This window comes from Diadema antillarum, unplaced genomic scaffold (assembly GCF_040938485.1).
Source record: "Diadema antillarum isolate AM-2024a unplaced genomic scaffold, OU_Dant_1.0 seq00001875_RagTag, whole genome shotgun sequence".
NCBI lineage: Eukaryota > Metazoa > Echinodermata > Echinoidea > Diadematoida > Diadematidae > Diadema > Diadema antillarum.
In genome coordinates this window covers 361,382-385,281 of record NW_027272543.1, presented here as the reverse complement: position 1 = coordinate 385,281, position 23,900 = coordinate 361,382, and positions in this window count along the sequence as shown.

Here is a 23,900-nt window from a genome sequence, read left to right as displayed (position 1 = left end):
AGGACGGGGGGGGGGGCAAACATGTCAATTTGTCCCCAATAATTCCCGAAATGAGGAAAATTTTCTTGCGTTTTGTCCAAGTATCTATCCGAAATGTGCACCAGATTGCTGAATTTCAATTTAAAAAAAGGGCAAAATCTCTCGTGCTTGGGAGGGGATACCCACTCGCAAACCCTCCCCCTTTCCCTACCCTTAGTACACTTTTCAAATTTACAAAAAATTCTGAATAATTCTGAGTGCACAAGGCTTATGACTTATATTCCGAAAACTCGAAAGTTCCTTCATGTACAAGGGGAATATCCCCTTTTAATCAACCCTTTCCTCACTCACTTCCCCCATCACAGATCAGTTTTTGTTTTAATTTCCCAAATATTCCATCAAATATGCGCATACGAGATATCTCAATATTTCAACTTTAAAAAGGCAAAAGCTCCCTCGTACGGGAAGGGTGGTGATAGCACTCGCCCACGCCTTCTCCCTGCTCGCCCGTCCCCCCCCCCCCCCCCGCCCCATGGATACAAGTCGACTGTGGCTACACTTTGAACATAGACAGTTTTCCAAATATGCCACAAAATGTGTGCACCCAAACGTTTAAATGCAATCAGAAAATACAGAATCTCCCCCGTGTAGGAAGGGGGAATAGGGCATATCCCCTCCCACCTTCCCTGATTGACAAATTTCCAGACATTCCAACAAAAATGTGCACCAGATTGTTGAATTTCAGTTCTAAAACTGAAAAAAAAAAGCTCCCTCGAATATGGGAGACGTATCTTGCCACTCTCCCATTGCTTGGTCCCCTCTATAGACTTAGTACACTTTGGGGATGACAATTTCCGAATTTTTCACAAAACGTGTGCTTCAGATCGCTTTATTTCAATTTTAATAATGCAAAAGCTCCTTCGAGTGGGAGGGGGAATCCCCCTCCCACACCCTACCCCTAAGCTCTACCTCACTAGGCTTTGTACATACACACAGATGATGCACACTCGGAAGAGCTAAATTCCATGATTTTAACACTTCCCTGGAAAAGACCTATTTATTTCTTCAATTATTTTTTTTTTGGAATTATTTGCTTCAGAATGGTCTCATATTGAAGAAATGTGCGGTTTAATATTTCCAGGTTAGCATGCCTGTACAGTGACGGGCGATTAAACTGCACATTACTTGAATATGAGACCATTCTGAAGCAAATAATTTTCACACAACAATAGATATATAATGTACTCTTAAATGAATCCCACAGGGATTGGAACAATCATCCCCAGCATTCCCACTGATTTCCACTGATCAGGTACTAGCCATCCCCTTTAAACATGTGGGACTGTTTCAAGTCGATGAAACACGCAAAAAAAAAGCATCAAATCGCACCATTTACAACGTCAAAATGCAAAAAGTTCTTACGTGGGAGGGGGAAACCCCCTCCCACACCCTACCCCCAAGTTCCACCTCACTAGACTTTGTACATACACACAGATGATGCACACTCGGAATAAGAGCTAAATTCCACGATTTTAACACTTCCCTGAAAAAGCCCTATTTATTTCTTCAATTATTATTTATTTTTTTTGGAGGGGGGGGGGGGGCGCTGGAAACAATTTTAAGTATTGCACCAAAGTGTGCACCAGATCGCCGAATTTCAGGTCTGAAAATGCAAAATCACCTTCGTGTGGGAGGAGAAATGTCCCTTATCTACACCCTCGTGTGCTTAATTTTTCTGTTTGAATTGCTTGACAGACAGCATTCATGATAATTATTCATCATAAAAATTAATACAGCGAGTTTATTGAAATAATACCATTTTATAGGCAAATTTTTCATTGTAATCTACATCAAAATATTCTGCTACCTTTAAAAAGTGGGACTGTTTCAAGTCGATAAAACACGCAAACATGAATAAAATTGCACCATTTACAACATCAAAATGCAAAAAGTTATCACCGTGGGAGGGGGATACCCCCTCCCACATTCCCCCCTCGTTTCCAGGTTAACATGCCTGTACAGTGACGGGGCGATTTAACTGCACATTACTTGAATATGAGACCATTCTGAAGCAAATAATTTTTACACAACAATAGATATATAATGTACTCTTAAATGAATCACACAAGGATTGGAACAATCATCCCCAGCATTCCCACTGATTCCCACTGATCAGGTACTAGCCATCCCCTTTAAACATGTGGGACTGTTTCAAGTCGATGAAACACGCAAAAAAATGCATCAAATTGCACCATTTACAACGTCAAAATGCAAAAAGTTCTTACCGTGGGAGGGGGAAACCCCCTCCCACACCCTACCCCCAAGCTCTTCCTCACTAGACTTTGTACATACACACAGATGATGCACACTCGGAATAAGAGCTAAATTCCATGATTTTAACACTTCCCTGAAAAAGCCCTATTTATTTCTTCAATTATTTAATTTGTTTTGGAGGGGGGGGGGCTGGAGAAAATGTTAAGTATTGCACCACAAGTGTGCACCAGATCGCCGAATTTCAGGTCTGAAAATGCAAAATCACCTTCGTGTGGGAGGAGAAATGTCCCTTATCTACACCCTCGTGTGCTTAATTTTTCTGTTTGAATTGCTTGACAGACAGCGTTCATGATAATTATTATTAATACCATTTTATAGGCACATTTTTCTCATTGTAATCTACATCAAAATATTCTGCTAACTTTAAAAAGTGGGACTGTTTCAAGTCGATAAAACATGCACACATGCATAAAATTGCACCATTTACAACGTCAAAATGCAAAAAGTTCTTACCCCCTTCCACACCCTCCCCCCTCGCTCGCTTCGCTCCCTCGCATCTAATCGCTCCCCCTATAAGATCAAATCCTGGCTACGCCCCACTATTTAGGCCCCACTATTTAGTACGCCTTCACAGTGATGTTGCACTGGCATTGCGGAGCAAGAGCTGAGATACCACGATTTAGTCATTCAATTATCTATGAATATTTCTTTTTCTTACTTGTTTTTTGATAGGAAAAAAAATCCAAAATTTCACCAAAAGTGTGCACCAGATCGCTGAATTTCAGGTCTGAAAATGCAAAATCTTCCTCGTGTGGGAGGGGGGATACCCCCCTCTCACACCCTCCCCCCGCTCGGTCGCTCCGCTCCCTCGCACAGTTATTCCAACTCCAAGTCCCTCCCCCACTCAGATCATTAAAAGGGAACAATACCCCTGGGATGATTGCTTTATTGACTTACACAATCAAGAATATTAAAAAATACAATAGCTACAGGAAAAATATCTACTGCGTTATTACATACAAAGAAATGGAGATCCATATTACCATTTCATTGAATTTATTTGGGCATTATTCAGGGCTACGCTATGTTTTTTAAAGGGGGGGGGGGGTCAAAATCGCCTGTCAGCCAAGGAGAAAGAAAATCAAAAGACAAGAGAAAACAGCAAAAAAGTCTTTATACTTTTAAGGCCTGATCGGCTGACAAGCAAAACAAACAAACAAACAAACAAAAGAACAAAAAAGTCTTCAGATTTTTGCTGCCACTTCCCTCCCACTTTATATTTCATGCAAAAGGGTGGGACATTCGATCCCTGTAAAGTGTGTGTGTGTGTGTGGGGGGGGGGGGGGGGTACGAAGCTTCTCCCCCCCCCCCCCAAGGCTGCGCCGGTCCGGTTGTCGGCTTGTAATCGTGGTGATGGTGACTATCGCCGATCATCCCCCCACTCCTAAGTACGGATTTACGCCGTTGATGGTTATCACAGTCTAGTGGGATCTTTAAAGAAAATGTGACTGCTAGTAATATCAAAAATTCCTTAATATTGCCTCATTACACTCATTTTGTTGTGGTAGTATATAACCGTTCTATATGAAATAAAAGAATGTACTTTCGCCGTCCTTTTTTTTTTGTTCTTTTTTTCTAAAGGAAGTAGTGGAATTTACCTAGAAGCCATCCTGTCCCCTCCTACATACACTCACTGAGGAAAAAGATATAATGATGTCCATATTCAGGTCAGCCTACTATAAAAACATCCAGTTGTGAAATCAAGTTTACAAGGAAACATTTCACAAAATGATCAATGTCACAGCGCACAACAGCTTTACATGATCACTAGGGGGCATAGTAATCAGTGAAGGTGTGGGTATAATATGAATTCACAGAAAACAACGTATTCATTTTGAGGATAATAATTATACCACAAACACAAGCCAGCAAATCGAGGATCCATCGCTGCAATATAAAAATTGTTCATCAATTTACAATAAATTTTCAATAAATTTTATACATCCTCGTTACAGAGACAAGTTAATTGGTTCTCTAAAACTTCATAGCAGTAGGATAGGGTATTTAATACTTAACTAGTGGAGTGATTGAAAAAGGTAAAAACTCTTACATCGTGCTCATAAATCTTCTTCTTCTTCTGGTTAAGTCTGCCTCCTTCAATAACCTAAATATTCTCGCAGACTGTGTTATTTGCATTATAATTCCTAAATCATACAAGTAATGAGAAGTATAGTTAGGATTATTTTAGTAACAATGAAGTTTAAATCGAAGAGGTTAGTATTTCCCAGGTGATTAAGGCAGTGAAGTCACATAGTGAAATTCAAATTAGGTAAAAATTCCCAGCGGTCCCATTTGGCTATATATATCCGTGTCAGTGAACAGCAATCATCTTTTCAAAGAGAAAACGGCTTTAAACAGACCAGCAACACCAGTACATATTGGGTGCAATGCAGACAAGTTCACTGGTCATTCCAATCATACAAACAAGCAAGATTGTAAGCGCAATCATTGCTGTTCAAAATGATACGGAGCAACCTTCGTATGGACATCTCATGTCAAGCAGTCAACCAGAACATCAGCATACAGGAGTAGTTTTGACTTCTGTACAGTGTTGGAAAGGGAGGGTTCAGAACTGGAGAGTAGTGACTATAAGAGATGCTGGGTGGGCACTTCTTTTACTTATTGCTAATAGAATTCTAATTATACTTCTTATTACTTGTATAATTTAGGAATTCTATTACGTAATACTTGTTTAAGTCTTCAGAGGTTATCATGTTCAAAGTTCCGTACAGAAGTCAGTCTAGTAAGGACAAGAGGACAAAGAAGGATGATAGACAGTTGTTTTCACAAGAAGTTTGAAACTAATCATGACACTGCACACGCACAGAGAGAGTCTATCGATGGTGACGCACATTGTCGCAAACATGAGAAGAATTCAAACAAAACTGGCTTGTGAACTCAAAGTACAAGACATACGTGTTGAGTATGATATCACTTTGATACCTTGCGTGCTCTAACTGGCACAAGATTAAGCACGACAACGCACAGACAAATCAATACAATGGACCTCTCGTACCGCTTTCCCAATCATAATTTTGGTTCCATAATTTATATACATTTGATGGAAGAATTACGCATCAACCAGTTCATACGCAGTAACAATGCCGCAAACATAATGAGAGGCAACTCTATCGCCGTTGTGGGTCGATGTTGAAGCTTAAATTCATCAGTTTGGTGAACCGAACCTGCTCAACGAGTGACCGAGTTATGTGTCAATTTCCAAAGCACAACGTGGTATAGTCTTGCATCTTATCTGACTCGTATTATAGGGCATTATTCTTAATTGAGATAAGGATAAACAGGTATAATATCACAAACTATCACAATTTACATGCGCCTTCCTAACTCAGCAGAACTGATAATTGTAGAGCTAAATAGGTGGAGTCAATTGTTTTAAGGTAGAAGGTTCGAAATTTACCAGCGTTCGTCCAGTCAGCTGTGGACATGATTTCGTTAAGACTTACCTCATCTGCGAAAGCTTAAGAAGTTGCGGCGCTTCGGTAGCTATGAGCTGCGAACGGAAGTGTTTATACCTGCGGCTGCGAGGGAGCCTTCAGCCACCGCTCCAAGGTGCTTGTCGTCACCGATTTGTGGGGATGTTTCGTAGAAATGAAGAGCTTTGCTTTCTGAACTTTCTTGTCGGAGTTGTTCTGTGCGTTTAATATACTCCCGAAGAGAAGATAGAACACAGATTTTAGGATTGGAGGTGAAAGAAGGCACTTTAATTACTTAGTTAGAAATACCTTTCATATATCTAACGTGAAACGTCACCTCGTCTTCCGATAATGTCATGCAATCAAGATCTAGATGCATCAGCGTTTGTGTACGTTGGGCCGAAACGAGTGCAAACAAGGAAAGCAGTTTTTGGCTCAAGGCAAGAAGAGATAGTTCATAGTTATCTTGAAGCGATAAAAAAAGATTAAAAACAATTGAAACATCCCAAATCTTGTTATATTTAGGCTTGAGAGAGTCGGGGTTATATACGCCCTTCTTATATCTGACTACAAGGAGCTGTTTGCCAATGTCGTAGTCCTCAGTTTTACGTATTTTTATTTATTTATTTATTTATTTCTAATCTTTTGTCAGGGTAGTCCATTCACCAATAAATAGTGGTCTTCCATGGAGCCCTGAATAATATTGATGAATATTATGTACATTAAATAGCAAAACGTATATACAGAAGATTACATATACAGTGTAGATACATACCAGCATACTGTACATTGCAAAGTAATATAAAAAAAGTACATGCCACAGCAAGAGTTCACCAGAATGCCGAAATAACAATTAAAACGCTATATACAGGAATGATAAAGCTCAGAATGAATTTCGTGTGTTACTTACAAATAGCAACTTTGCTTAAACAATCTCTTAAATGAATATATGGAAGAAGCTGATCTAATGAATGATCTAGCCTGTTCCATTCAAGTACAGAGGATACGATTGGGCTGCACTTGTGACAATCAGAGCGAAATCTTGGCACACGTAGATTTCCACTGTCTATTAGCCTTGTATGATGTTCATGTACATCACTAGGCTTAACTAAGTGCACCTGAAGGTACGAAGGTGCTAAGTTATGGACGCATTTATATATCATCATAACGCGGCTGAAATCAAAACGTTTGTCTAGTGTCATCCATTTAAGACTTTTGAATAAATCAGCCGACCGTGTGTCATATGTTTTGTCCAAAATTATTCTTGCTGCCCTCTTTTGAATTTTTTCCAGCTTAGTTGTATGGGATTGAAATCTGTTTGACCAAACAACAGAACAGTAATCAAATTGTGGTAACACTAGTCTATTATAAAGTAATTTTAGGGATTGTTGGGGCAAAAGGCCTTCGCTCTCTTTATCATGCAGACACTTTTTTTGGGTATGTTTACATACATTTTCGATTTGTTTAGACCATTTCAGTTCTTCATCTATTAAAACACCTAAACATTTAGTGAACCGAACTCTTTTAATCCGACTACCATCTAATGAAATACTGAAATTTTCAATTTTTCCGAGATTAGCACGGGAGCCGATAATCATGACAGAAGTTTTGTCAGTGTTAAGGACGAGCCGATTTTTCTTAATCCACCCTATTACTTTATTTAGTGCAACAGTTATCTTTTCTTCTAAAACTGTTGCGTCATTAGCACTGACAGTGAGGGTCGTATCGTCAGCGTCCATATCTATAACACCTTCTGAAGTACACTCGGGTAGACTGTTGACATAAATTGAAAATAAAAGGGGACCAAGAATTGACCCTTGAGGTACACCCAATTTAATAGTTGAAGGGTGGGACTTGGCTCCTTTGAATTGCGTCACTTGCTGTCTGTCACTTAAAATAGGACTTGAACCAATCTACAGTCGTCTTGCTACACCCTATACACTTTAATTCATGTAAAAGTAGGTCATGATCTACAGTGTCAAATGCCTTCCGAAGATCTATGAAGGCAACTCCAGAAATTTGATTATTATCTATATTCAAAGACCACTGATTCACAAGTTTTGCAAGAGCAGTTGATGTGGAATGAAATGGTTTAAAACCAGATTGATTAGGGTGTAGTAAATTATTCGCATTCATGAATTCGCTCAGTTGTTGATGTACGGTCCTTTCGATAATTTTACTCACTGTTGGTAAGATTGAGATGGGGCGGTAGTTATTCAACGAAGAAATATCTCCTGCTTTATTCACGTGGAACAACTCCCGTAGACAGGGATTTGTTGATAATATCGCAAAGAGATTCTGCAATAACATTCTTTGTCATCTTTAAAAGTTTGCAGCCGATGTGATCTTCTCCGGTTGCTTTATCTATGCTAAGAAGCTCGATCTGTCTCAATACAAAATCTCTCGTTATCATACTTAAATTAAATTGAGAATGAGATGGAACAAAGCCTTTGTCCTCATCTAATATCATTTGAGAAGTATTCCTCTGCAGGTCTTTTGTAATTTTAGTAGCATTAGATATGAACAAATTGTTGAATGCTTCAGCAATACTTGCGTTGTCCGATACTTCTGCATCATCAACCTTTATGGTATTGGGAGAAATGGGTGATGATTTAGACGTAACACATTTTCTTACTGTTGTTACGATTTTGTAAAATTTGGTCAGTGTTATACTAATTTTTTCTTTTTCTCATGAGATGAGTAACTTTGTTTTTTAGATATTTATAGGTATTCTAAAGATCATCACTATTGTTAGTTTTAGCAGCTTTGAGAACTTTATCACGTTCCGTCATGAGCTTAACAATCTCATCAGATATCAATGGACATGCATGTTTTCTGATCCGCTTTTTGCGCAAAGGTATGTGCTTGCTGATAACATCATTGAAAAGAGTCAACCACATATCCCACGCATCATCAACGTTGTCTATATCTTTTATGACCTGCCACGGAGCACTTCTCAAATCACTACAAAAATTCCTCCTCATTAAGATTTTTAAATGAGCGAAATTCCGCACATTCAGATTTTTGATGGATCTTTGCACTGAAGTCCCGAATAGCATATACCAAATAATGATCACTAATGCTAGTCTCAAATATTCCCCATTCACTGTAAAGTTCTTTGTCTGATACAAATATCAAATCAATTAAAGTAGAAGCAGTATTTGTAACTCTTGTGGCAGTATCAATTAACTGACTTAGTCCGTACATATTTGTATAAAACATAACTTTTTCGGCATTCACATCATGTGAAAGTCCAAAGTCCTGTCTAATTCGTCAAAGAAATCAACGTGAGAATTCGGAGGTCTGTAAAATTCCCCTACAAGGATGGAAGCCTTATTTGGATAATGCAATTCAAACCAAAGGCATTCTAAAGTAGATGAATTCAAATCGTCTCTTATTTTATAGTTGAATCTTTTGGAAATATATACAGCCACACCGCCACCATGTCTTGTACGGTCTCTACGTAACAGGATATAATCATCGATATGCAATTCAGAATCATCACTCATGGAATCACAAAATGTTTCATTCAAACCAATGACATCAAGTGATGTATGTCTCAGAAGTAATCTAAGTTCATAAATTTTAGAAATTAAACTACGAACATTCAAATGGGCAAATTTTAGAGCCCTCTTTCTGAGTGGAGGAATTGAACCATTCATCAAATTATTAATTTTACTTTTGATTAATTCATGTGGTCGCTCCCGAAGAGCATTTTGTGCTTCGCCAGTGTTAACATTATCAGTGCAATTCAAATTTTCGGTACAAACTTTCAAAGCATTGTTAGAAATTGGTCGTGATTTTTACTTCAATAAACAAGAACCCACACGATGTTCACCGAAGTTAGAGCGGGAGGTTAACAGCATGTTGCCGTCACGAGACGTAGATGCTCGTGCCACCCCTGTTGAGCTTTTGTCAGTGGAAGCCATGGGTGGTGGGGGTCGATTTCAGCCGCCCTCGAGGTGGAATCATCCTGAAATTCCGTGTTGAGGATCCCACCACTTCAGCATACGATCTCTGTTGAGAAGATGCAGTGGGTTGCTCTCTGGGTCGCCTGATGAAATTTCGCATATTCGAAGCAAGAACAGCTTGCCCAGCCTTGTTGATGTGAACCCCATCTCGCCCAAGATGTCTATCACCGATGCTGCTGTTGTCAATGAAACCCCAGCTCCGTTCACGGGCAGCGGTATGCAGACCCTCATTCACCCCATCGACGAGGCGCCTCTGATGAGCTGATTCCCATCTACGATGCACGATACTAGATAAGGCGACTTCATATCCTTCATTTGAAATCCCGTCTGCTAAGGCTATGATGTCGTCTGCGGTGGATGTACTTCCATTGCCATGCGAAACGTTGTTTGACCCGATATGTAGAATGACGTCTCCTTTCGCCTTTACACCCTCGGTAACCTTCTTAGCGGAGATATCTGCCACCTTCGCACCCGGGTGTGGATGGCAGAACACTTTGCGTCTTCGGCTCAGAAGACGGCCGTCGATGTGCTTTATCATAGAGATATCATGTTGGTGTGGCATATAATTACAATTGAAATCACCTAATGTAATACAACTCATATGTTCCGAGAGAGCAGAGTCCAAAGTCCTGTCTAATTCGTCAAAGAAATCAACGTGAGAATTCGGAGGTCTGTAAAATTCCCCTACAAGGATGGAAGGCTTATTTGGATAAGCCATATTGGATATGGTATGGAAGACAGAGCAGATCTATATAAATTTATCGTGGAGTAGGCTTTGTTTAAGCTATGCTATACAGAGCGTATAAAAAAGTTACGCTTTTGAAAAAATTTTCATGATTACATGTCAAAATGTTTCGGAGATTTTTTCATATTTATGGATGCCCAATAGTCTCATCTATCAAGTGCAATCAACAAAACAAATTTTTGTTCACGCTTGGCTGAACACTGACGCTCTTTGTCCAGAGTGTGAAAAATGACTTGCGCCAAATTGAAAGAAGATGGAAAATTCAGCCAGCAGTCCAAATAAGTGTCCTCATTTAAACAAATTGTTCTTTTGCTGACAGTTTTGGTTATGTTATGATAGTTTTTCTGTCATGTTTTAAATGATTCCATTGCGTTATGGAAGGTTGTTTAACAACATCAAGATATTTTAAGCACAGTTATCACAAAGCATGTACCGACTTTCGAACCCACATGCCAGTCACTCAGTCAAGAAGAAGAGTACAAAATTAAGGCATCCTCAGATCATTCATTCATTTTATCAATCAATCAATCAATCAATCAATCAATCAATCAATCAATCAATTAGTCGGTCACAATTGTATGCATGTTTAAAGTGGCAGATCGACATAGGAAATATCACTCCCCCCCCCCCCCCCGGCTTAAAGGCTGATCAATGTTTGAAAAACTGATTTACCTCTGTTAATTTATTCATTCAATCAGCCGATTGATTATTTCAATGACTGAAAAGTGATTGATTATCGGGTTGATTCACTGATTGACTGAACGACTCAATGACTGACTAACTGATATATCAGTTGATGTAGTGATGGGTTGATTGATTGATTGAGTAATTGGTCTATCGATTGATTGATGGGTTGAATGATTTGAATGTTCATTAAATTGGTACCACTACCACATTAATGAATGACTGGCATATGGTATTGATGTGTCCGTGTGTTGTGAAAACTGTGCTTTAAAGATCTTGAAGTGATTACACACTCTAATTCTCACCAATTAATTTAGAAATGAAATCATTAAAATTACGATAAAGCTTACAAAAAAATCTCAGACTATCATAACATAATCAAAGCTAAAAGCAAAAGAGCAATTTGCTTGAATGGGAGCACTAATTTGGACTGCTGGCTGAATTTTCCATCTTCTTTCAATTTGGCGCAAGTCATTTTTCACACTCTGGACAAAGAGCGTCAGTATTCAGCTAAGCGTGAACAAACATTTTTTGTTGTTGATTGCACTTGATAAATGAGACTATTGGGCTTCCATAAATATGAAAAAATCTTCCAAATATTTTGGAGGCTAACCGGAGCCTCGTCGGTGGGTAGGGGTGTGGGGAGTCGTAGAGGTGGGGCTATTGGCAGTTCGCGCCGTCTTCGATTGCCTTTTCCTCCTCGGGAGAATGTATATTTTGTAGAGGAGAAATTGATCGGTATGGGGTTGAAATAAAATCGATGCTGTAGCCAGATAATGTGGCCAATATCCAAGAATCGGATGGTATTTTTGACCAATCATGTTTGAAAAGCTTGAGATTTCCAGCTATGAACGGTTTTGGACTTACTAGTTTTTAGCTGGGAAGTCAGCCGAGGCTGCGGGCACCATATCGCGACGTGTATCCGTCGAAGTGCGCCGGGGTGATGGAGGGTGGGCGTGGCGCTGTTGAGACTGCCCGCGACTGGGGACGATGATACTGCTGAGGAAATGGGCCTCTGGTTCTGCCAGGATGGTCGCTGTTTGTGGCCGCAGGGTTGGAAAGGATTTAGTCAAGGCGCAGGGACCCAGAAAAAATGACTTCGTTCAACCCACCCCGCAGAAAAGGTTTGACTGCATGGGGTGGTCGGTTGGACCCTCTGGAACACCCCTAGGTAGTATGTGATTCCAAATTGTGGTATCAATACAATTTTACAGGCCACTTTAGTTGTGACAAGACCTTATTCTTGGAAAAAGAGTCTGCGCGCGCTAAGATTACACCACTAGCACCGCTACAGGCGCAAGTGACAGTGGTGCGTGTAGTAGTCTTAGAGCACGCAGACTTTTCTTCGACAAAGTAATTACTTTTCATGCCAAGTTGGGGTCGGTGTAGTGTAGTTTCTAGCCGTTTTTATTTCGACTTTATTTCCATGAGTTGCAGCAAGCCGAGTGAGAGCACATTCCCAGTGATTGCGACACCCGAACCGTTTTTTTGTTTGTCGCAATCACTGGGTATGCGCCCTCACTCAGCTTAGCGCAATACAGCGGGCTTCTGCACAATGCACAAGCTGCAACTCAGAGAAATAAAGACGAAATAAAAACGGCTAGAAATTAGACTAGGGTTGGTGACGCTTGTCGCTATTGAGGCACTGAAAATGGCAAAATTATCACAGTTTTTACATTCAATCACCCAGTGATTGCGACGCCCGAACCGTTTTTTTTTTTCGCAATCACTGGGTATGCGCCCTCACTCAGCTTAGCGCAATACAGCGGGCTTCTGCACAATGCACAAGCTGCAACTCAGAGAAATAAAGACGAAATAAAAACGGCTAGAAATTAGACTAGGGTCGGTGACGCTTGTCGCTATTGAGGCACTGAAAATGGCAAAATTATCACAGTTTTTACATTCATTTCATGAAGAATTCATCAAAACGCCATAAAACCATATATGTACATGTTGCTAGAGATGTCAGCAATACAATGGGATACATTGTAAGGTATAATATTGTGCATGGTTACCATGGTAACCGGATGCCTACAGGTGATTGGTAACCCTCCACAAAAATATCTGGCATCTAGACAGGTTTGTTTCTTTTGCTTTTCGTGCACATCATCCATTGTAGATCGGATCTCAAAGTACCTACCTCAACACTATAAAATTAGCCTGGATAACAGGGAAAGGACGCCCAAGATTTTTCCCTCATTCTCTCCTTAGCATTAATTCATTACTGCACGTTCTGATACAAATTTACATATCATGATTTTTCATTTTATTCTAATATCTTTTTTAAAATAGCTAACGAACACAAAAGTACGCTTAATTCTTTGATGGATAATACGTGTATATTCCTTCTTTAGAAAGGAATTTATCTGCATTCTTGAATAAACTTCTTTTAAGAACATGAACAATCAATTGCTTTCCTCTGCTCTTTTCCAGGATTGTTTCGAATTTACAACCATCGCTCTGTAAATACTTAAAAGAGCTAACATTAGAATATAATTGGCTTTGCTCTCTGTATTCACCTATATTTTCAAGGGAAACTACTTTGTGTCCATACATTACCAAAAACTACATTTGCCTATACTTTGAAGTCACATTTGTGTTGAAAGTACGACGGATGCAACTTTTTCATGCATTTTACTATTCGAAATGATATCTTTCTTTCAATGGCCGTTTATTATGCCTTTGTTTACAAATTTTCCTGTAACGAGAATGGTTCAATATATTCTGCACGTATGTGGTACACTTATGCAGAAGGAAGGACATGCTTATTGAGCTTTTTGAAATTATGGGCTTTAGTTTTTAAGTTATTGACAGCTGAATCCTGATTGGATAATACTGGTTGCCATGGCAACAGGAGTAAACTTTTTTAACGATAATCAATAATTTTTTGTTATTGCATCTATCTCTAGAATAAAAATCTCAAAGTTTGCAGCAGTAGGAGGCATTTGGGGGATTACCAATCACCTGTAGGCATCCGGTTACCATGGTAACCATACACAATATCATACCTTATAATGTATCCCACTGTATTGCTGACATCTCTAGCAACATGTACATATATAGTTTTATGGAGTTTTGATGAATTCTTCATGAAATAAATGCAAAAACTGATAATTTTGCCATTTTCAGTGCCCCAATAGCGACAAGCGTCACCGACCCTAGTCTAATTTCTAGCCGTTTTTATTTCGTCTTTATTTCTCTGAGTTGCAGCTTGTGTATTGTGAGGAAGCCCGCTGTATTGCGCTAAGCCGAGTGAGGGCACATACCCAGTGATTGCGACAAAAAACGGTTCGGGCGTCGCAATCACTGGGTATGCGCTCTCACTCGGCTTGCTTCAACTCATGGAAATAAAGACGAAATAAAAACGGCTAGAAACTACACTACACCGACCCCAGCTTCGCGTGAAAAGTTAGTTTGTAGGTAAAAACCTGTGTTTGTCGAAAAAAAAAAGTCTGCGTGCGCTAAGACTACTACACGCTCCATAGGCACTGGCGCGCCAGTGCCAGTGGTGCGTGCACAGAACTCTTACAAGTTCTGTGGGTGCGTGTAGTATGACGCCTGTAGCAGTGCTAGTGGTGCGTGTAGTAGTCTTGGAGTGCGCAGACTCTTTTACGTTTGTTCCAACAAATATTGATGAAAAGTGGCCTGTAAAATTCTACTGATACCATAATTTGGAACCACATACTACATAGGGATGTTCATGGAGGTCCCATCTACCACCCTGTCTAGTCAAACCTTTTCTGCGGGTGGGGTGAACGAACTCCTTAATTAAGCCCCTTACAGGAATTAGCGCCTTGACTATTTTCAGAACGTTGAGCTGTACCGGATGTAAATTAATGTATTCACTATTCATTTTTAAACATTGCTTTGGTTTCCCTTACAGGATTCTTATCATTAATTTGTCATCTTGGTGGTGAGCCAAGCCCTAAGTATTTGTCGTCCCACTGGCGTAGCCAGGGGGGGGGGGGGGGGGCGATGGGGGCGATCGCCCCCCCTAAGATTTGGACCGGGGATTTGGGAGGCGGAAAAAAAAATGTGTGTATACTGTATGCATGCACATGAAGCGGGTCTCCTTTGCAACCTTCCATCAAATAAGATATTTTTTTTAATATTTCACTCAAAGTGTGCACCAGATCGTTGAATTTCAATTCAAAATATGCAAAATCTCTCGTGCTTGGCAGGGGGTATCCCCCTCCCAAACCCTCCCCCTCTGTGCCTCTTTCCCTAGCTTAGTACACTTTTTAGATTTACAAAAAAATTATGAATAATTCTGAGTGCACAAGACTTATCACATACCTTCCAAAAACTCAAGGTTCCCTCATGTATAAGGGGAATTTCCCCTTTTAATCGACCCTTTCCTCCCTCAGTCCCCTCCCCCCATCAGTTTTTTTTTTTGATTTCCCAAATGTTGATTCCATCAAATATGCGTATACGAGATATCTCAATTTCAACCTTAAAAAGGCAAAAGCTCCATCGGAAGGGAAAGGTGGAGATAACACTCGCCCACGCCTTCTCCCTGCTCACCCGCCCCTCCTCCCCCCCCCCTTCCGCCAGCATATAAGTAGACTGTGGCTATACCCAGATCGCTTTATTTCAATTCTAAAAACGCAAAAGCTCCGCGAGTGGGAGGCGGAATTCCCCTTCCCCTAAGCTCTACCTCACTAGACTTTATACACTGACACACAGATGGTGCACATTCGGAATAAGAGCTAAATTCCGTGATTTTAACACTTCGATGAAAAAGTATTGCACCAAAAATTTGCACAAGATCGCTGAATTTCAGGTCTGAAAACGCAAAATCCCCTTCGTGTGGGAGGGGATATGCCCCTATCTACAACCTCGTGTGCATGCTTTTTCTGTTTGATTGCTGAACAGACAGCGTTCATGATATTCAGTGTAAGAATTAAGACAAGAAGTGTATTTAAATATAGGCAAATTGTTCAATAATAATCTACACTAAAATATACTGCAACCTCAAACAAGTGGGACTGCTTCAACTCGTTAAAACACGCAAAAACATGCATCAAATTGCACCATTTTGCAACATCAATATGCAAAAAGTTCTCACCGTGGGAGGGGGGACACCCCCCTCCCACACCCTCCCCCTCCCCCTTCGCTCGCTCCGCTCGCTCGGGTTCAGTCGCTTTCATGATATTCAGTGAAAAGAATTAATACAAGAAGATTATTCAAAATGATACCATTTTATATGCAAATTGTTCAATAATTATCTACATCAAAATATACTGCTACCTTACACTAATGTTACTGTTTCACGTCGATAAAACGCGCAAAAACATGCATCAAACTGCATCATTTGCAACATCAAAATGCAAAAAGTTCTCACGTGGGAGGGGGGACACCCCCTCCCACACCTTTCCCTCTCCCTTCGCTCGCTCCGCTTGCTCGGGTTCAGTCGCGTTCATGATATTCAGTGAAAATAATTAATACAAGAAGTGTATTTAAATCATACCATATTATAGGCAAATTGTTCAATGATAATCTACATCAAAATATACTGCTGCCTTACACTAATGTTACTGTTTCACGTCGATAAAACGCGCAAAAACATGCATCAAATTGCACCATTGCAACATCAAAATGCAAAAAGTTCTCACCGTGGGAGGGGGGACACCCCCTCCCACACCCTCCCCCTCCCCCTTCGCTCGCTCCGCTTGCTCGGGTTCAGTCGCGTTCATGATATTCAGTGAAAAGAATTAATACAAGAAGATTATTCAAATTGATACCATTTTATATGCAAATTGTTCAATAATAATCTACATCAAAATATACTGCTACCTTACACTAATGTTACTGTTTCACGTCGATAAAACGCGCAAAAACATGCATCAAATTGCATCATTTGCAACATAAAAAATGCAAAAAGTTCTCACCGTGGGAGGGGGGACACCCCCTCCCACACCCTCCCCTCTCCCTTCGCTCGCTCCGCTTGCTCGGGTTCAGTCGCGTTCATGATATTCAGTGAAAAGAATTAATACAAGAAGTGTATTTAAATCATACCATATTATTAGCAAATTGTTCAATGATAATCTACATCAAAATATACTGCTGCGTTACACTAATGTTACTGTTTCACGTCGATAAAACGCGCAAAAACATGCATCAAATTGCATCATTTGCAACATCAAAATGCAAAAAGTTCTCACCGTGGGAGGGGGGACACCCCCTCCCACACCCTCCCCTCTCCCTTCGCTCGCTCCGCTTGCTCGGGTTCAGTCGCGTTCATGATATTCAGTGAAAAGAATTAATACAAGAAGTGTATTTGAATCATACCATTATAGGCAAATTGTTCAATGATAATCTACATCAAAATATACTGCAACCTTAAACAAGTGGGACTGTTTCAACTCGTTAAAACACGCAAAAACATGCATCAAGTTGCATCATTTGCAACATCAAAATGCAAAAAGTTCTCACTGTGGGAGGGGGTAAACCCCCTCCCACACCCTCCCCCTCCTCCTTCGCTCGCTCCGCTCGCTCGGGTTCAGTCGCGTTCATGATATTCAGTGAAAAGAATTAATACAAGAAGATTATTTTAATGATACCATTTTATAGGCAAATTGTTCAATAATAATCTACATCAAAATATACTGCTACCTTACACTAATGTTACTGTTTCACGTCGATAAAACGCGCAAAAACATGCATGAAATTGCACCATTTGCAACATCAAAATGCAAAAAGTTCTCACCATGGGAGGGGGGACACCCCCTCCCACACCTTCCCCTCCCCCCTCGCTCGCTCCGCTTGCTCGGGTTCAGTCGCGTTCATGATATTCAGTGAAAAGAATTAATACAAGAAGTGTATTTAAATTATACCATTTTATAGGCAAACTGTTCAATAATAATCTACATCAAAATAAACTGCTACCTTAAACAAGTGGGAGTGTTTCACGTCGATAAAACGCGCAAAAGCATGCATCGAATTGCACCATTTACAACATCAAAATGCAAAAAGTTCTTACCGTGGGAGGGGGTACACCCCCTCCCACACCCTCCCCCTCCTCCTTCGCTCGCTCGGGTTCAGTCGCGTTCATGATATTCAGTGAAAAGAATTAATACAAGAAGATTATTTTAATGATACCATTTTATAGGCAAATTGTTCAATAATAATCTACATCAAAATATACTGCTACCTTACACTAATGTTACTGTTTCACGTCGATAAAACGCGCAAAAACATGCATCAAATTGCATCATTTGCAACATCAAAATGCAAAAAGTTCTCACCGTGGGAGGGGGGACACCCCCTCCCACACCCTCCCCTCTCCCTTCGCTCGCTCCGCTTGCTCGGGTTCAGTCGCGTTCATGATATTCAGTGAAAAGAATTAATACAAGAAGTGTATTTGAATCATACCATTATAGGCAAATTGTTCAATGATAATCTACATCAAAATATACTGCAACCTTAAACAAGTGGGACTGTTTCAACTCGTTAAAACACGCAAAAACATGCATCAAGTTGCATCATTTGCAACATCAAAATGCAAAAAGTTCTCACTGTGGGAGGGGGTAAACCCCCTCCCACACCCTCCCCCTCCTCCTTCGCTCGCTCCGCTCGCTCGGGTTCAGTCGCGTTCATGATATTCAGTGAAAAGAATTAATACAAGAAGATTATTTTAATGATACCATTTTATAGGCAAATTGTTCAATAATAATCTACATCAAAATATACTGCTACCTTACACTAATGTTACTGTTTCACGTCGATAAAACGCGCAAAAGCATGCATCGAATTGCACCATTTACAACATCAAAATGCAAAAAGTTCTTACCGTGGGAGGGGGTACACCCCCTCCCACACCCTCCCCCTCCTCCTTCGCTCGCTCCGCTCGCTCGGGTTCAGTCGCGTTCATGATATTCAGTGAAAAGAATTAATACAAGAAGATTATTTTAATGATACCATTTTATAGGCAAATTGTTCAATAATAATCTACATCAAAATATACTGCTACCTTACACTAATGTTACTGTTTCACGTCGATAAAACGCGCAAAAACATGCATGAAATTGCACCATTTGCAACATCAAAATGCAAAAAGTTCTCACCATGGGAAGGGGGACACCCCCTCCCCCACCCTCCCCTCCCCCCTCGCTCGCTCCGCTTGCTCGGGTTCAGTCGCGTTCATGATATTCAGTGAAAAGAATTAATACAAGAAGTGTATTTAAATTATACCATTTTATAGGCAAATTGTTCAATAATAATCTACATCAAAATAAACTGCTACCTTAAACAAGTGGGACTGTTTCACGTCGATAAAACGCGCAAAAGCATGCATCAAATTGCACCATTTACAACATCAAAATGCAAAAAGTTCTTACCATGGGAGGGGGGACACCCCCCTCCCACACCCTCCCCCCTCGCTCGCTCCGCTCGCTCGGGCTCGGTCGCTTCGCTCCCTCGCAGACTAACCGCCCCCCCTAAGATTAAATCCTGGCTACGCCGTTGTGTCGTCCCCTCGTTTCTTTGTTGGTTGCTGTTATTGGTTTTTTTTTCTTGTTAAAAGTACGCTCATTATTAGTATATGATTACGTCTATGTAATGCAAACATCATACATCATAAGTATATGGTAATTTCTGCGAAAGTTTACACACATTTATAACACGAGGGATCTCGTGAGTCAGACTTGTTTATCAGCATGTACCCTGTTAAGTCCGACATTGTTTGGATTTTCTACATTTGTTGTTGTTATCATTTCGGAAGCCCACTTAGTCATTCGATGTATCCTTGTCTGCTCGTTGTGTGTGTTCCATGTTTGTCTTCTTCAACGTTATTGTGTTTTCTCGTCTACTTTCTCCTTTCCATTTCCCGTTCTACTCCGCAGCGTTACTCTGCTAGTTCTGATTCTGACGCCATTCATGTTCGTCAATTACTCTCGTATTCTGCCACATTTCGTTGGATGGTCATTCTATCTTATGTATCGATTCATGCTATTCTAGTTTTATACGCAAAGCTGATTCTCATAGATACACATACACCCCGTATTTCCAATGGCTGATTACATGAATGCGCCGTTTCATTCCGTTTCAAACGATGACTTCTTTGAACTACTTAGACATATGTCAGAATCTGATACATTGAATGGGACAGATAGTGTACGAATTACCCCTTATGATAGTCTTGTTGTTGATAATTTGAATTCATTAACATTCTCCAGATACCTTTTCTTTGTTGCATCTGAATATAAGGAGCATAAACAAACATTTTGATGAGTTTAAATTCTGCTGGAATCTGATACAAAGTTAATCAACCATTTTCAGTCATGGGATTATGTGAAACCTGGTTAACTTCTAATTCTGGAAATTCTTTTGCAATCGATGGGTATAATATGTTTGTCAATAATAGGCCAGATAATAGGAGTGGTGGAGATGTAGCGTTGTATGTATCACGTACTTTTGAATGTACTGTTCTTGATAATATTTCTAGAATGGATAGTTTTGTTGAATCTCTTTTTCTTGAAATTTGTATCCCAGGAAATAGAAATATTGTGGTAGGCATACTGTACAGACCACCCAATTCAAGCATCAAAGATTTTTTTATTTATCTTTCAGATTTGACACAATCCCCGGTTTTTCAAAATAAGGATTGCTTTTTACTTGGTGACTTTAATATTGATCTGTTGAAATTGGACAATGATAATATCTCAAGTGAGTTTCTTCAAACATTTTTGTCTTCTTCCTTTCTTCCGCTCATTTCAAAACCCACACGTGTTACAGATCACTCTGCTACCCTTATTGACAAGTTCTTTTGTAATATTTTACACCTCCCAGATTCTTTTATAATTCTATCAGATATGACTGATCATTTTCCAATTATGACTCATTTTCCTCTTAAGACACCAGCTAATATTGTCAAACCTTCTGTATTTCCCTTATTTAGTCGCACAGTGTCGCCTGATAAGCTAGCTAGTCTGGACGCGGCCCTGGATAATACTGACTGGTCGAGAGTTTTAGAAAATGATGATATTAATTTGTCTTTTGACAATTTTACGGAAATTTTTAATCATCACTTGGATGAAATAATTCCAAAACAAAAGAATAAATCAGATTATAAAAAGACACCCAGGTTACCGTGGATCTCAAAATCAATTCTCCGTTCTATTAACAGGAAAATTCGATTATATTGTAAATACAAAATGGAAAGGACTGAATCATCTAAGAATGAACATACATCTTATAAAAATACTTTAACAATGATTCTACGATCTGAAAAGAAAAAATATTACTCTAAGTTGTTATTGAGATATAAGTTTGATATAAAAAGTACTTGGAAGGTTTTAAAACAGGCCATGAATGTTTCAAGTAAGAATTCAGATATTGATAACATTAAGATGAATGATGAAATAATTCATGATTCTGTTCACATTGCAAATGCTTTTAATTCTTACTTCTCAAAAATTGGTGAAACATATGCTCAAAATATTCCTGCTACTCAGAACCATTTCACCGAATTCTTAGGTCAGTTCAATCCCAATTCCATTTTTTGTTTACTCCTACCAATAGATATGAAATAATTGACATGGCATCTTCTTTAAAGAACAAACGAAGTTCTGGTTATGATGAGATTGATAATGTTATTTTAAAAGGTGTTTTATCTTCGATTGCTGATCCTCTTGCTCATATATTTAATTTGTCAATATCCTAGGGTGTATTCCCTGAATAAATGAAATTGGCAAAAGTAATTCAAATATTCAAAAAAGGCGATAAACTTGATACCAGTAATTATCGTCCAATTTCATTATTAACTTCTTTGTCTAAAGTCCTGGAAAAACTTATTTATAAGAGAATGATTGATTTTATGAAACAATATAAAACTTTTACAAATTCTCAGTTTGGTTTTCGTGAGAAGCACAGTACCAGTCATGCTCTCTTAAGTTTTGTTGAAAGAGTGGCTCATGCAATTTGAGGACCACTCTCATTTGATTAGCATTTTCTTGGACTTCTCCAAGGCCTTCGATACAATTAATCATGATATTTTGCTTAACAAGTTATCACATTATGGAATACGCGGGAAGGCCTTGGGGTGGTTCAAGAGTTATTAACTTAATAGAAGACAGTTTGTTACAATAAATAATGATAACTCATTGATCAGAGAAATTAAATGTGGGGTTCCTCAGGGAAGTCTGTTAGGGCCATTGTTATTCATTATTTATATCAATGATTTTTGTCAAGTATCGGAAGCTCTTTCTTTTTTTCATTTTGCTGATGATATTAATGTATTTCTAGTTCATAGCGATATTGATGTCCTTGTACAAAAAGTTAATAGCAAGTTGAAGAAAGTAACAAATGGGTTTAGAGCTCATAAGCTCTCGTTGAATGTTCAGAAAACGAAATATATGCTCTTTAGTAATACTGTTGGCACTTTAAGTACTGACATAGTTTTGGATGACACTCCTTTAGAAAGAGTTTCACATCTTAAATTCCTTGGTGTTATTGTAGATGAGAAACTTTCTTGGAAATTGCATATCGATTATATTTGTAATATAATTTCACGTAATATAGACGTTATTAATAGACTAAAATTGTGTTTACCTAAAAAAATCATAACTTATGTTATACTCCTCATTGATATTGCCTTAACTTAATTATGGACTTTTAGTCTGGGGCAACACGCACCAAAATTTGTTGGATAGAGTGTTCCTTTTGCAAAAGAAAGCTCTTCGTGTCATTTGTTATTCTCCCATACGTTCTCATACAGATGCATTGTTTGCCTCTAATGAGTTGTTATAATTTAGAGATTTGTTTTTATCTAATTTAGGTCAATTTATGTATATGTATGACAATAACTTTCTTCCTGATGTTTTCATTCCATGTTCCTAAAAAACCAGTCATTTCATGAATATCCAACTCGACGCTCTAACGAATATCATTTACCTCTTTTTCGTACGATTTTAGCTAAAAACACATTTGTGTATACTGGACCGAGTTATTGGAATTCCATGCATCCCGATATTAAAAATGCCCCCTCAATATACTAATTCAAGAGGAAATTGAAAGTTTCTTTATTGCAACCTTATTCTACTGAATAGAATTAATCAGCTGTTATAACTTCCTTCCTAAGAACCTACGTTTTCACGTATTGATTGCCAAGTATACTTTAGCTCTTAAATACTATACTCATATAATGCCACGATATTTCTCCGATTATGTCTATTACCCTGTTCTTTCTCGCGTCACTTTTTTCTCACTCTGTCGACACACTTCTTACGAGATCGCTGTCTCTGTAGAACGTTTTGTCTGTTCTGTTCTTTTCTATTATGTTAGCTTTGCCTCATTTTGTCTCGTCTCATAGTCAACTCTCCGTTGTACTGTTACTCCTACTCCAGTCTCGTTTCATGTTTTATTTGTATGTATATTTGTCTGCTTTTGTTGATCTATCTTTATAGTGGGCTTCCAGACTTTCACGTTGTTCTCAACTGATGTTTTTTCCTCTGAGGGGCCCACATTCTACAAGCTTTGTCTTTTTAGTGGGTCCCTCCATTTTTCGAATTTTGCATACTGTTTAGTTACTTCTAATCACTTGAGTTTTATGATATTGTATAATTATTATAAGGTGGTACAATCACTGTACATTCTTTCATGTTACATAGTTTACGCACCTTATTTTCTGTCACCAAAAAAGTGATGTTTATATTTTTTTGCCGAAAAATGAAATAAAACATTGAATTGAATTGAATTGAATAAAGATTTTGACAATCACAAGAGGTGATACGCTGATGGCGTATCACCTAAAAA